Raw genomic sequence first — 14,525 nt, 5'->3', positions numbered from 1 at the left:
GGAAATGTATTAGCACCCCACGACATCCGTTAAAATACGATTACCTATAATTATTTGTGCAAAATTAATGTTACTTATATATATTTATTTCTCTTTTTTAAAATGCAAATATAATCTTTGTATGAAAAGATCCTAATGATAAAAGTACATTTAAAATATAGAGAGAAAAAAATGGTTTTTGTTATTATGCTTGACCAGGGTGCGATCTTGCTCCTACGTATCTCCCGGTGCGATGGAGAAATCAAAACTACGTAGTCATTGGATAAAAAATACGGATGTGTTGATTGCTTTTAAAGAAATACATATTGTGGTGCAAATTAAATTTAATTAGAAAATGTTGTTAATTTGATAAAGGAAAAAGACATCGGGTCTAAGAAATTTATTATAATGAATCCGTTTGATTGAAATTAGCTGAAAATATTTAAGATCATATAGTTCTCACAACTCATGCATTTTAAATTAAGGACTGACAAGATATCATATCTTGATCAATCTCATTTTATTAAAAGATTATTTATTTGGAGCTTAAGATCATCAAATTGTCACAACTCAAATATTATAAATATTTAATATTGATAAGATATCTCACCTCAATCAATTTCAATATTTATGATTAATATTTTTGTTTTTTTTTTTTTTTCATTTAAGAGAAATTAAAAAGTTAAACCTCAAAAAAAAAATAAAAGAAAAAAAAATAAAAGGAGTAAAATGGAATTGAACTTTCCTAAAAAAATAATTTTAAGTCAAAGAATAAATAAAATAAAAATGAGTGGACCTATTAAAAGAGAGAGAAAGAAAAAAAAAGGAAAATTATACTACATAATTAAAATAAAAAACGTTGGACTTGGAGATGAAGAAAAAGAAAGAAGAAAGAAGAAAAAAGATAAGGGAAGTTTAAAAAGGAAAGGAAGAAGAAGGAGAGTGATTGTGTGGCCACTGACGACGACTGGTGGTGGTCGGCGACGATCGTTGACGGTTGATCGTCGCTCCGACGAAAACGACATATTAAGTCCCAACTCCTCTCTTTGGTTTGCTTGAATTTTTTATTTGTTTCTCTTTTGATTTACTATTAATTTTTCAAAAAAGAAAAAAAAGAATTTCAATCATATTCATTTGTTTTGAGTTTACTGTTTCTGACATTAAATATTGAAGAGGGAAAAATAAATAAATACACATAACAAGATCATGAATATGATTTTTTTATTTGTATGCAATGTGGTAATAAAAAGAAATTATATATATGTGTATAATATTAAGATTAAAGAGATTTAGAATAACTTATCTCTTGTATTTTCTTCCTCTGATATGTTGTTTCTCTTCTACTCCCTAATAGTGCTTTTCGTTCTCAATATATGGGCTTAAGTGATGAATCTGTGTGTCCATGAAATAAAATTGAGTTCTAAATTTTTTATTGTTTTTGAGCAAAAATTAAGCAATTTAAAAAAATTAAGGAAATAAGTGGCTAATCTTTTTTATTAAGTGTTTAAATGGTGAAAATAATAACCTTATTAACCTTAAAAAACAAAAAACAAATAAAAAAGGGAGAGGTTGCTTCATGCTCCAAGCCAAGGAAACGTGACAAACATTGCAAAAGAGGATAACTAGCTAAAGAAATGAAAGCTGGAGAAAAAAAGAGGAAAAGAAAATGTGTTGCAGTAAATAAGATGTTTTTTTTTATTAATATTTATTTACTTATTTTATTTTTAGTGTTAAATGTAATTTAATGGAAATCTGACTAGACCCAAAATTGGAGCAGATTTAAAATGACGATTTTTTTTACTTAGTATATTAAACATATTATTACTTTTTTTGAATTGTTTTTACATGATCGGACAAAATTTAAGTACTACAGTTAACACAGAGCTTTTACATATCAATTTTGATATGTTACAAAGTACTACCTTTCTATCTAGAAAAGATTTTTACACTCTTTTAGAAATGATTTTTACACATCACCTTTTAAACATAAAAGGATTTTTACAAACTAATCAAGTTATGTTAACAATATAGTCTTAAGTTACAAAGTGATGATTTTGAGATTGTTAGAATCTGAGTATTGCTAAACCCATGTTTGAGAATAGATTCTAGGATTTAGAACTCAGTGTAAACTGATTCTAATATCAAACCAAAAACAAAACTAAAACTTAGAAATGATTGATAAACTCAAGAAGATTCGAGTATGATTGTATGAGTGATGTATTGCTTTGCACTTGAAGCTCTGATATGTTCTTCATTTTGAGGCTTTATTTATAGGCTTCAAGAAGGCTTATGACAGCTCATTTGACCGTTGGAAATGGTCCAACTATCATGAGTAAGTGAGTGGATAAGATCAACCATAAAGCAATAATATTCTTGTGAACCAAGAATGATCTTCAATTTCGTCTTAAGATGAGCTATCTTTTAATCTTATCTTGACAGTTGTTTGAAGTGATCACATGTCTTGAATCACGCGTGCAGGTCTGTTTGAAAGCACAACAAAAGTAGCATTTCTAGCTTGTCAGCTTTGTACTTCAGCTTGCTTAACTTGGAGAATGAACATGCTTTATAAATTTGTGAAGCATAGTCTTTTGCCTTCGAATCTTGGATTGATTCGTGCATTGGATTAATCCTTGTATATTTCTAGTGAAATTCTGAAATAGATTGGGATTCCTAGATCTAATCTTTTCTTTAAGAATATGATCATTCTTGTTAATTTACAGATGGAGAACGTTCTTCGTTTTCCAGAAATCTGTCAAGAACGCTCTTTGTTTATCTGAATTAGCTTTCTTTATTTTAATATGATATGCTTTGTAATGTTTGATACCTATATTTGATTAACACACTCAAATACACATGTTAAATACCAAATCACTTAGAATCATAATTAAAAATCTTAATTAACCTTTGTTTAATTATCATCAAAACATTATATTTGAGATTTTGTCTCAACAACACCATGTTGTTGAAATTAACCTTTTACCACCCATTCGACCTTTGGTTGAGTTTGGTTCTGTAAACCCACCTAGCGTCAATCACCTTTTGATTTTTTGGTTTGTCTACAAGCTGTCAAGTATAATTTTTCTCAATCATCTATATCTTGTTCTGCATGGTAACTTTCTGGCCCTTAATATCAGTATCTTCATCATACCCTATAGGCTCTAATGTAGCTATATTGAACCTAGCATAAATGTCATCCAAGGTTCTAAAATCTCAGGTTGGAAAATCAGCGTGACTATCATAATCTTCATCTTTTGGGTTTTGTTTTTTCCAATTGTTTTATGCTGGAAACCCATTACTCGAGCTGATTATAGATGCAAGAAATGGATTTGTAGTGATGGGAAAGATTGAACTTTTTCTCTCTCAATTTTTACGGGGCTGAAAAGCTAGGCTTGTGTGAAAGTAAATACACTAATGGAGAAATAAATACACTAATAGTAATACGAATAATTTTATAAAATTATTATTAATTTTTAATATATGAAATGACTCGAAGATATATTCATTGTGACTTTGATAGAGTAAATCACATTTCACTCCTTTCAATTATGATGCACAAATTGTTTTGTGCAATAAATTGAAGTTGTTGGTCTCCCATTAAATAAAAGTATGCATAAACTTTGAATATCGTGGGAGAAGAATTATAAGTGCAACTAAAGCCAATGAAAAACAATTTATTAGGAACACATAAATGAAGAGGAGGAACAACTTAATTATAACTTGAAAGTATAATGATTGTGATAATCGCCCTAAGAAAGTTTGCATAACTAAACTCAACCATTATCCTAATTCAACTGATTTGAACTAATATTAATAGTACGGAATAAATAATTAGAATTTAAACTTTGATAAAGGAGAAAATATTAATATATCAAATAATGTAGTAATATTCATCTATTAAAAAAAAAATTAATGTCTTACCAGTAGAGATTAAGTTGGCAGAACAGATTAGACTTCTATAATGTGGTGAACTTGAATTCGAACCTTCACTAGAAATTCTAACATTTAATGTCTGATATGTTTTAAATATGTTTACCTTGTTAAATGGAACCTATAAAGAAAAAATCAATATCTTTAGTGAATGAATTTTGAAAAGTTGAATTAAATTGGAGTTTAATTAGACACGCTAGAGGAATTTCGTAGCCAAATTAAAATCGTAAAGGCTTACTCACTTACTTTGGACTTATGAGCACTATTATTTCTTGGAAGGGTAAGGTATAGGGAGGTACCTTTAATTGATGTGTTTATCCGTTTTATCTACTTTTTAAAAATAATGATAATAATTTTTTTCTACCCAATAAATTTAATTTGAAATCCAAAAAACTTTTTCAAAAAAGTTTTTCGCAACACATGTTTTTTTTTTTTAAATTTGAATTTTGTTCCGAAATTATTTTTTTAAGTTTTTCAATACATAGTTTAAATTTTTGAAAATACATTTGTGTACCGTAAAATTTAGAAAAAATTTCCAATATGCAAATGTTAGAATTTAACCCTAAACCCTACTAAAAACACATTTAGGTATCGAAAAACTTTAAAAAATAATTAATCAAAATCTAATAATCATTTTATGATTTTTCTATTTTCTTTATTTTTAAATATTAATTAGCAACTCAACTCTCCTCACCAATATGTGATGGACTGAACCAATTGCTTTTTTTTCTTTCTTTCTTTCTAACTTACAAGAAAAGTGACTTGCAGTGGCTAAACTAAGCTTTTGATCATTACTAAAAAGCTTATATTTTTAGAAAAAATAAATTAACAACATAAACTAGTTATAGAAAAAATAATCCATCTCTAATTTTTTCGTCAATAAATTTGGCGACAAATTTAGAGATAAGGTATTATGTTTTTCTCTGTACTGTCTCTCTCACCCACGTTTTCTATTTGAGTAAATATTTAATTTCGTTTTGTTGTTGACCTATTTAAATTAGTTATACACCAAGTCATAAAATAAATAAATAAACAAAATCACATAGTCATCTTCTTCCTTACACATTCAAAAGAAACCTTTTGCATTATCTCAAACTCATTCTCGCAGACATCATCGTCCCCAAATCACACCGTTTTTGCTCCATTTTCGCATTCGTCTTCTTCGTTCGATCATCAATATCAGTTGCAAATCATTTCTCTATATTGCAATGCGGTTTTTGGGCTTTTATTTTTTATTTTTAACTTTAAAAAAATATTCATTTTGTAATAGCAACTAGTTTAATAACAACAAATGAATTGAGGTTACGATTTAAAATTTTTATTGAATGTTGGTAGGATTTGTCCCATTATTATTTTGTTCCTATATTAGTAATTTGTTGCTTCTGTTTGATGTTAATAGGTAATTTATAATTCAGGATGAATATTGAAATATTAGTTATTATTCAGGAGCTACTATTTAGAAGAATGATCAAAGATGTATTAGAGTATGTGGATGGAAAAAGGAAGTTTGAAAAGAGTTGGATATGGATACATTTAATGTTTTTGACATTCAAGAAACAGTGAAAAGTTGTAAGTTTTACCATAGATTCTATGAAATAATATGAAGGGTACTTGAGTTAAATTTAGATGACATGATATTATTGGAGACTGACAGAGATGTAGTGGAAATGGCAAGGATGGTAATGAAATACATGAACAAGATTGATATTTATTGTGATCCTATTGATGATGATCTCGAGCCTATTTTTGTTACTATCTTGTAGTCAAGAGAATTATGTGGTTGGAGAAGAACAAATGGCCGAAAAGGAACAAGTGGTTGAAGATGTGGTTGGGGAGGAACAAGTGGATGAAGAGGAACAAGTGGTTGGGGAGGAAGAATTGGTTGATTTGTTTTATGAATTTATTATTCAACAATTGATGAAAGTGCACTGAGTATAGTAACTATAAGCTTCCTCATTATGTTAGTTCTGATAAGAGTGTTGAAATACCAAAAAGAAGAGTGCAAAGGCAGAAGAATGTTGTGATTCCAAGTAATAGAAAGAAAACAAGTAAAGGGAAGAAGAAGGTTGGGAGTCTAGTAATAGTTTTAAGTTTTAACTTTAAGAGGCGTACCCAAAAAAATAGAGACTATTGTTGTTAGGGTAACAAACTTATGCATATCAAAAGGGTGTTCATGACCAAGTCGAAGACGATTAACTATCCTCTCATTCATTTTTTTCTTTCTTTTTTTATATTATAATTCTTGATTTATGTTATTGAAAAATATTGATTATAGAGAGTTATTTACATCAAGGGTCACAAACACTTCAATTAGATACACAACTAGGTAAAATTACTAACTAACTAGTGTAACTAGTTATCCAAGTTTACTAACTATTCAACTAAGATATCTAACTTCTCCCCTCAAACTACAAAAAAATATCAACAAAAAAAAAATCGAAAAAGACCTTGCTTAGAATGTGAAATGTCTAAATACATCGACCAAAGAATTTTGAAATGTCAAAAAATATATCCACTACAAGACTTTTGGGATGAAATGTTGAATTGAGTCTACACAATGCAAGATATTCTCTTGTTCTTTTTTTTAACAAATTCTCGTACGTAATTCATTGTTCATTAACTTGAATTTCTAATTGAGAATTTAATTTTTTTTCTAAAGACAAGAACAATCTTCCTTTTTTTTTTGTTAATAAATGTTGAATTTAGAATCTACACATAAGATCTTTGTATGTGTTTTTTTTATTTTTTTTATTGTCAATTTGGCTAATATATTCTTGAGTTTGCAATGGCTAAACTAACTTTTTATTCTTGAGTTTGATGATAACATATATATTCTTTGATGTTATCCAATTTAGTACAAACCACTTTTGGGATAAGGAATCACTCCATAATATAGGTTTGGATGGCTTCAGCCATGGGTTGTACCAAAACATTCCATAATTTTAGAAAAAGGAACAAAAAATTGTTTTTAAACTTAATTTTTTATAAAAATATTAGTGCCCGGATAAGTATTCTGTCTAATTTTTATTTATAGAATTATAAATTCTCACATTTTATTATTTGTTAATATCGCAGTTCATGGCAATTTGTTAATATCGCAGTTCATGGCAAAATATAAACTGCTCTTATTTGTATTTTCATTTATTATTGTCATAAAGAAGAAATAACTTTTATAACTGCTCACTCGTATCTTATAATAGGTATTATTATATTTTTAAAAGCTAGACTAAATATGAGTATTGCCTAGTATAGAAGTAAATATAAAGGGAAGATATCTAAAGAAAAAACTTTTAAGTAATAAGATGAAGAGTAGTTTAACATGTTGGTCCAAATGGAATGTTACACTTGAATCTCTTAAAGTAATATTTTAGGTTCAAATTTTTTGTAGATGAAAAAAAAAAATTGTTTGGATGAAAGACTCCACTAAAAAGTGGTTAATCAAATTCTCAAATAAAGATTAATAATTAGCAAATTCATGAAATACTTCACACCAATTAACGTCATTAAAGAAAGGAAGGATAATAGAAATCAAGATATAAGAAGGTTTAATTTTATTATATTTTACTCTATTCTATTTTCTTAAGGTCTTTATTTTATTATAATCCACTCCATTTCTAACATTCTAAATGTTGTCCGAATTTCATCATTTTTTATTTCTTTAATTCTTAAAACTATATTAATTTAAGAAATAAAAATTAGAAAATTCTAACATTTTATAAATGGCCAACATTTATTTATGTCAAAGTGAACATAATACCACATCATCTAAAAAACATTAAACCAGTTGATAAAATAATCATAATGTTCATTTTTTATTTTTTATATTCGAAGACAAACTAATAATATTAAAAGGAATATATTTGAAAAAGAGAATAGAGATTTTTTTCTCTTAATGCTTATAATTAAGGTTACGTTATCAAATATGGTACTTCACATATCCTTATGACAAGTGTGACATTTATGAAAGTATTTAAGTTAATTTAATCATTCTATTAGGAGAAAGATTTATTTATCTAAATTTTAATTAATTTTCTATTATATTAAAAACTAATGACATCGAATTTTTTGGTAAGAATATGTTTTTGTATCTTATATTGGCGACTTGTTTGGATGCTTGCTGGGAGACTTGAGTATCAACATACTCAAAGTATGAAGGGTCACAATATATATCAAATCCCTTCGGCTTATTGCCTTTTTTCCTCTTAACACCACCTTTTGTTTTGATCTTATCTAGTGGTGCACACATTGATGTTATCTCCAGATATGCTATTTCACACAACTTGCTCTTTAATGTCCGTCTTCCAGCAACATGAAGTGTTTTCCATGTTTTCTAAATTATATTCATCTCCAATGTAATGTCCAACTCTGAATCATTTTCCAACTTTTCTTCCTCTTGATCACTATTCATGGTTAATTTCCTCCAATGTATATGAACATCATCTAATGGGATTGGAACACCTTCCAGCTTGTATTGTGCCAACTCACATGCACAAGGTAATCCATGAGTGTTTCAAAGTATACAACAACATACACCTTTGTCCTTACCGTCATAGCTGACTCTCTTGTATTCATGAACAATATCAGCTAAGGCTTTCTTGGATACAACCCAAGTCAATTTCTCATAGAATGGATTGTTCTGTATATGCTCTTTGCGACCCTTACTTATCTGAAATGAATCTTTTATCTTAATAATTTGAAACTTCAACATGTCATTCATACCATTCCATGCCTTACAAAAATCTCCTTTACTGTGTTCCAAAAATTTCTTCAATGACCAATGAGCAGACTCAACTCTAATATTTAAACAAAAAAAATATTTGACATTATTTTAATAAAAATTATATCATGCATGTTTAATCCTATATAAGCATAAATATAATACAAAATGTGAAGTTCTAATGACATACCTATCAGTCGTAGTATTTCCTAAATGCAATACTCGATTGATTCATGCTTCAACAAACCTTTCCTTATGAGGATTCAACCATGTGTCTCTGATGTATTCAAAGAAAATAATATTATCGACACATGTTTGCTCAAACATTTGCAAAAGTTCCTCGTACTCCTTCTCTTCACAATAGTAAACAATTTTCTTCCACAACTCAAGAATGGGTTCTTGCTTATCTTTCTGTAATATATATTGTTTGCATTTGGCTCCAACATTTTTGTTAATATGAAGTTGACAAAGTAAATTTGTTGAAGATGGAAATACAACTTCAATTGCATTTATTAAAGCAAGTTCTCTGTCAGTCACGATTACCTGAGGAAATGAGGTGTTTGAAACAAACAACTCTTTTAACTTCTCCAATGCCCAACAAAAGTTGTCTTGACGTTCATAATCCATATAAGCAAATGCAACATTAAATGTCAACCCAGTTGAAGTTACACCAACAATTTCAAACAATGGTAACCTATACTTGTTGGTTTTGTAGGTGTTATCCATGATCAATACAAGAGGGAACATGTTCAACAAAGTTATGGAATTTGGGTGCGCCCAAAACATATCCCTCACAACGTTGGAGTCTCCATGAGTCCTACTCCAACAAGTATACTTCTCAGCTTCAAGTAACTTCAACAAATGTTGCATATCAGTTCTAGGTCCTTTCAAATTCTTCCTATACGTACTCCGCCGCTTGTAAATTTGATAGATATTAGTCACATTCTCCGTATCTCGATCTCTCAAAGATGACAAGATGTGTCTCGGTGCAACGTGATATTTTGTCAGCTCGTCAACATGTTTCTTATCTTCTTCTTTTAAGCGTCTCATAAATGCATTATTCTCAAAAGTAGCTACTAACTCATGGTTGTGAAGTCCACACATTAAACTAATAATCCATCCTTCAGCATTTTTCAATGGTCTCGATCTAAGTTTAAATGGACATCCACACCTTTTAATTGAAGTACCTATGTTATTTTTATTTTATATTTTCCACATCTATCACAACCAAGAATTAATTTTGACTTCCTTCATCTCTTTCCGGTCTCTACGTCAGATCGAGTAATGATAACTGCTACTCGATTTTGTCGGCCGACCTCTCTTGTCCATGATATGACAGCTTCTTGTGACTCAAAAATTTGATCAGTTGTGAATGCTTCAGTTAAATCTATAAATACTGGTTGTGTCTTTTCCATCCATATTTAAAAAAAAATAACAAAAACATTAAAAAAAATTAAAAAAAAAAATTTAACAACTACCGGATGTTTGAAATTTCTGAGTCAGAATATTAACTTCCGAAAATTTCAAAAAACTAAAATTTCCGGTGAAAGAATATAACTATCGGATTTTTCAATATTTTGAAATTTCTGTTAGCTACTGGAAATTTAAAATTTCCGGTATTGTAATTTTAGCTACCGGAAATTTCAATGAGCAAATTTCCGGTATTACAAATACCTACCGGAAATTTAATTACGAAAAATTACCTACCGGAGATTTAATTGAGGGGGGTGAAATTTTGAAGTAATTTTTTTTTTACCACTCACGTAAATGAAATTTTTAAAGATAATATTGAGTTTTGAACAAATTGGGGGATAGAAGTTTAATTGAGGGGATACAAAAGCTAACTTTGTGGAACAAGCATATAGGATTAATATATTTTGGATTCTCCTAAGTTTAATACGGTTTCGGTTTTGACCACCATATCAAATTATTAATTTGTACACAAATTATTATTATATACTATATATAGTACATACCTTAAAAATTAATGTAACAGTAAATTATACTTAATAAACTTACATTATAAATATTCCTATAAAAAGTTATAAACATTTTTTAAATTTTATTTTGTTATTGACCTTGAAACATTTGGAAAATCTCAAGCATTTTTTGACAGGATTGGAATTTGGAAGATGAAGCATGAAAAAACTATATTGTTACAAGGAAATCCAATATTATTTCAATAAGCAAATGAAGTTTAAATGTCTTAGAATATATATATTTTTTTAAATTAGGAACGTAGAATAATATTAATTAATTAATTAATTAATACTAATAATTATTTTATAACTAAAAAGATTGAAACTTAATCATAACAACAATTTGTTTCTTTGATCTTTTTTAACGTGTACATTATCATCTGACTTTTGAGAATTTGAAATATAGATCATCTTTTAATGTTATTTTATGAACTAAATGAACAAATAGAACAACTAATATCTATATCTGATTATCAAATTTATTATTTTGAGCCTTAATTATCGCTCCTCAAAGCTTTTGAATGATATATATATATATATATATATATATATATATATATATAATTTTTAGATTAACAAGTGATTTTGAGTTCAAATAATACTCCAAATTATAACAGTGTTCAAATTATTGAGAAAATAAATGTCGTTATCAAAAAAAATTATCTTTATACTAATTGTTATTTATTCATGACATTAATATTTTTGCTTGAAGAATGTGAATATTATATTATATATGATAAAGTGATTTTTTTTTATTCAATAAAAATCTTATAAATATAAAAGAATTAGTTTTTTTTTTAGATTACCTTTGAATAAAAGTAGGTAATTTATCTAATAAACAAATTTACAAGTAGAATAAATATTAGTTTATAGATACCACACTTACAAATTTATTATGGGAATAATGTTTATTAAACATTTAGTAAATTACTCACAAATTTTATAATTGTAAAATAAACAAAAAAAGGTTAGAACATAAAAATACAAAATATAAATGATAATAATGTACAAAAATTACAAGATATTGAATGCAAAAGGACAAAACTTTGGTCAAGTGCCATATATACATATTCTATTTCCAGCATTGTCAAACTTCTCTTTCTTGTTGTGTATCTATGTGTGTTCCCTTTTCATTACAATACAATCTTCAACAATATTACTTAATTTGTCCTTGCTATCTTATTATTATTTTTTTCAACGGTGGAGGATAGTGATTAGTAATTAATATGATTAGTATTTTATTGAGCGTGAATTTGAATTTATAATCTCTTTATCACTGCAGTATTTAATTTCGCTGTCAAATCAATCTTATATATTTTTTATGTTTGTATCTATTCATCACAAATTTTATATATATATATATATATACTAGTGTGCATAGGAGAATCACAACAATGTAAAATTCATTTTCCTCAAAAACAAAATCTCTCTATAATTGTTGTTTGTTGATTAAATCCATGTAGAATAGTGGTGTTTAACATTATAATCTTAAATTATAATCTTAAATGAAGGAGTTCAAATTGTTTTTAAAATAATTATAAATTGATCATTACTATACTTACTAATATTATTTCCCAACCCCCATTTTATTAGAAAAGATGCTATGTTTCAACTAAATTGGGAATGATTAAGAAGTGTGGGTAGTCCTCTTGTCTACATGAAAGCATAATTTATCTTTATGGATTAGAAGTTGAAGTTAATAATTTTCTAAAGACTTTAATCTATTGTGTATTTGAGAATATAATTTTTTTAACATTACTTAACATGAACTTAATTGAAATTCTTCTAAAAATCGATGAGTCTAATGTCTATGGATAATTTAGATGAACCACTTAGATTTGTTAATATAGTTGTCTATGGATAATTTTGAATATGTAATAATTTAGTGTTATCAGTACTCTTTAGTTTACTAAACAAAACGTAAAGCAGTTACAACAATATAACGTGTGTTTGAATATAGTCTGTCGACATGATTGAAATTAAATAGAAATAGAGTATGATAAACGAATATTGTCCCTCGAATAAAAATAATCGAAAATATTTTATTATGATACTTGATTTAAAACAAAAACAAAAAAACATAATCGAATTATGCAAATATTGTGTGGTTTTTCTAACGAAACGACTGATAGTATATTAGTATGTAAGATTGTTGGAAATGATGATGCCTTTAAGAAAAATGCATTGGAAATAATGATGGCATTTATGAGAGTTAGTGATGTTGTGAATTGAAAAAATTGAGAAGTCCCACATTGGAGGGATACCACACACTAGTAGGGTATATAAGGTGGAGATAATGAACTTGGGATGGGCCCCAAGGGGCACCGCAATTTTGTGAAGGAGGGGGAACACAAGCAAATTGACCACCACACACGCGCGCGCGGCCGTCCGTCCGGCCCGGTCCGACCCTTTGGCTTTGTGGTGTATTATTATTATCTGTTCCAGTCATCATCCCTTACTTCGTGCGTCTGTTTTGCCTTTAAGACTGCCATATTGAGGGTGTCATTCTAGAACGGTTTTCTACAGTGCAGTAGAACTCCGATACAGAGTATCTGAGCTGTTTTATCCTGGGGACTTCGTGGTTGATAGTCTGCCTTACACAATTTTGGGCAGTGCCTCGAAACGTCTTAAAGAGAGCGACCTAGTCCGCGACTCAACCCAGTAATAATTTCGGTGGCATAAATTGTTTTCAAAGTTTTTCGATTTTCAAAAACAACAATTTTAAGACGTTTTTCGAACTGCCATGTCTACCAACGAAATTACTGGGCCAGGTTCATCCGCTCCTGACTACAACAAACCGTTTCGGTTTGAGGGAAGTCACTTCAAACAATGGCAACAAAAGATACTGTTTTTTCTAACCACGAAAAAGCTTGCCAACGTTTTGAAGGATGACATTCCTGTTGTACCAGAAAAAGGTGAACAAGCTGAAAAGGATAAAATAGCTGCTGAATTAACCTAATGGGAAAATAATGATTACTTATGTAAGAATTATATTATTAATGGACTTGCTGATGATCTGTATGACTACTACAGCTCCGACAGCAATACTGCTAAACAGGTTTGGGATGCTTTAAAGAAGAAGTACGATACTGAGGAAGCTGGAGCCAAGAAGTATGCTGTAAGCCGCTACCTCAAATATCAGATGACAGATGACAGATCAGTGGAAGCTCAGTCTCATGAAATCCAGAAAATTGCTCACGAAATCATCACTGAAGGTATGTCCCTAGATGAACAGTTTCAAATTGCTGTTATTATTGACAAACTGCCCCCTGCTTGGAAAGAATTTAAAAATTCTCTTAGGCATAAAACTAAAGAATTCTCTCTAGAAAGTCTGATAACCCGCCTTAGAATTGAGGAGGAATCTCGCAAGCAAGACCAGAAAGATGAAATTCTTCTTGTGGCAAATAACAAGAAAAAGAAGTTCATCGGAGCAGTTCTGAAGTCAAACGGCAAACAACTGAAGAATCAGAACCGCACTTCAAAGAACAGCAACAGGAATGGGAACCACCAAAGGGTCCCAATTGCTAGGCAGCCACCATCTCCTAGAAATGGCCCTCTCCCCTTTCTCTGTTACTATTGTGGGAAATAGGGTCATATGGCACGCAAGTGTAGGTATAAGCCTGGCGCTGTAAATCAGGCCAACTTGACTGAAGAGCAATTTGTTGCAATGATAACTGAGATCAACCTCATTGGTGAATCAAATGGATGGTGGATAGACACTGGCGCCTCACACCATGTCTGTTATGATCGTGCTATGTTTAAAACATACACTGCTGCTGAAGATAAGAAAGTGTTGTTGGGAGACTCCCACACCACAAATGTTGCTGGAATTGGAGGTGTGGAACTAACATTCACATCTGGAAAGACCTTAATTCTGAAGGATGTCATGCACACTCCAGAAATAAGAAAGAATCTGGTCTCAG

This window comes from Cicer arietinum, chromosome 1, assembly GCF_000331145.2.
Source record: "Cicer arietinum cultivar CDC Frontier isolate Library 1 chromosome 1, Cicar.CDCFrontier_v2.0, whole genome shotgun sequence".
In the NCBI taxonomy this organism is placed as follows: Eukaryota; Viridiplantae; Streptophyta; class Magnoliopsida; order Fabales; family Fabaceae; genus Cicer; species Cicer arietinum.
The sequence above is the reverse complement of the archived record's forward strand: the minus strand, read 5'-3'. Positions refer to the sequence as shown.